Source organism: Zingiber officinale, chromosome 1B (genome assembly GCF_018446385.1).
Source record: "Zingiber officinale cultivar Zhangliang chromosome 1B, Zo_v1.1, whole genome shotgun sequence".
NCBI classification, from domain to species: domain Eukaryota; kingdom Viridiplantae; phylum Streptophyta; class Magnoliopsida; order Zingiberales; family Zingiberaceae; genus Zingiber; species Zingiber officinale.
Genome location: NC_055986.1, coordinates 17,505,626 through 17,507,100, shown reverse-complemented (window position 1 = coordinate 17,507,100; position 1,475 = coordinate 17,505,626). Strand labels below are relative to the sequence as shown.

At 35.9% G+C, this 1,475-nt stretch overlaps 1 long non-coding RNA gene across 1 annotated transcript; it reads right to left on the bottom strand.

The window, feature by feature from the left end:
- Nucleotides 1–649: 649 nt before the first annotated feature.
- LOC122043421 lies at nucleotides 650–1,195 on the bottom strand. The gene is made up of 3 exons (XR_006129504.1): nucleotides 1,100–1,195; nucleotides 940–977; nucleotides 650–751 (listed from the first exon to the last, which is right to left on the bottom strand). It is a non-coding gene; the product is annotated as an uncharacterized LOC122043421 (long non-coding RNA).
- Between the last annotated feature and the right edge of the window lie 280 nt (nucleotides 1,196–1,475).

Here is a 1,475-nt window from a genome sequence, read left to right as displayed (position 1 = left end):
ACACCGCTACAATGTGATAGTGTACATAAGCATATCACGCATAACAAGCCACAAGTCCTATCAATCTACCATTAATTATGTACTTACATTCATAGTATTGGTTCAAGTCATATCTAAGTTCATGTCGATCTCTTCACATTTATAAATTTTTCAAATAATTAATATTAGCTTCTGCAAATGATGTTGCCCCTACAGATAAAAACATTCATTGGACAATAAAGGTTGAGAAAAATAACCACCTCAAAGTTTCCTTTCAGTTCTGATTTGAGCTTTTTGGTGAGACTCTCGTTGTACAATTCCTCGTAAGCCAACTGAATCTGCTTTCTTTGGGTGGCATTTCTATGCGCTAAAATGTTGATCAGTGTCTTCTCATTAGTTCCCCATCCTGACACATGTAGATGTGTAAGGCTATTTAGCTTATACAAATTTTGCTTTACTATTTCTTCATAAATTTATATATGCTATTCAAAACTAGTGTATCTGAGCAAGGTATCGAAATACACTGTAGAAGAACTTGCATCTCTCTTATGCACAATGACATTATATGAGGCCTTGATGAACCCATTGCTAGACATTAGGCTTCAAAGGGACAAGGCTTCAGGGATGGACAAACAGAACACTTTTGCAAACTCCAAGAAAAATTACCATCACAGTCTATGCAGTTTAATAGTATTTCTCCAGCTCCAAGTTCTTGGACAGCTTTTGCAAGTTCAAAAGCTCCAATAGGCCGAACCTCACGTCCACCATTGACCTGCACAAGAAAAGGTCAAATCAGACAAGAGAAAGATTTGAAGACCTTGTTTGTTCATCTGAGGTTAACACAAAGTAATCCAATTTATAGTTACGAGTTTGGGTTGAAGCATCCAGACTAGTTTGAAGAAATTAGTGACAAAATACATGACTAGGGAAAATAATGTGCATAAATAATGAAAAGCTTACTGTGCACTGATACCATGCCTACTCTTCACCTGAGGGGCCTGAAGTTATCATGGAAGAAGAAATGTAATCATAGAGAAGTGGAAAGAAACATATAATGAGAAAAGCAATAATTTGTGGAGCTAAAAGAAGCAAGAAAGGCTAAATTATAATTATATAGTACCTGGGGAAGAAACCTTAATGGTCTTAAATTCAACATCATCAGGGCTCCCGACAAAGACTCTCCGAGGGTCAATGCTCACAACTACTGCCTGATGGAGTTAAAAGTATCGACAATAAACATTATCATTGTCATTGTTTTTTTTAGTAAGTCAGATGCATACTGCACAAAATTGAAAATCCATTTTCCACAATAGTGAATATCAAGAAAAGAAGGTGACAAGAAATGCAACTTGAGTTGTACTCTCAGTAAACAATTAACCTATCACATACTTTCATTGAACAGGTTCAGATAGGGAGAGAGAACAGCTGAAATATAGGTGCAACAAACATAGGATCAAGGTTATAGAATGGGAACAAATAAACATCAAGAATATATG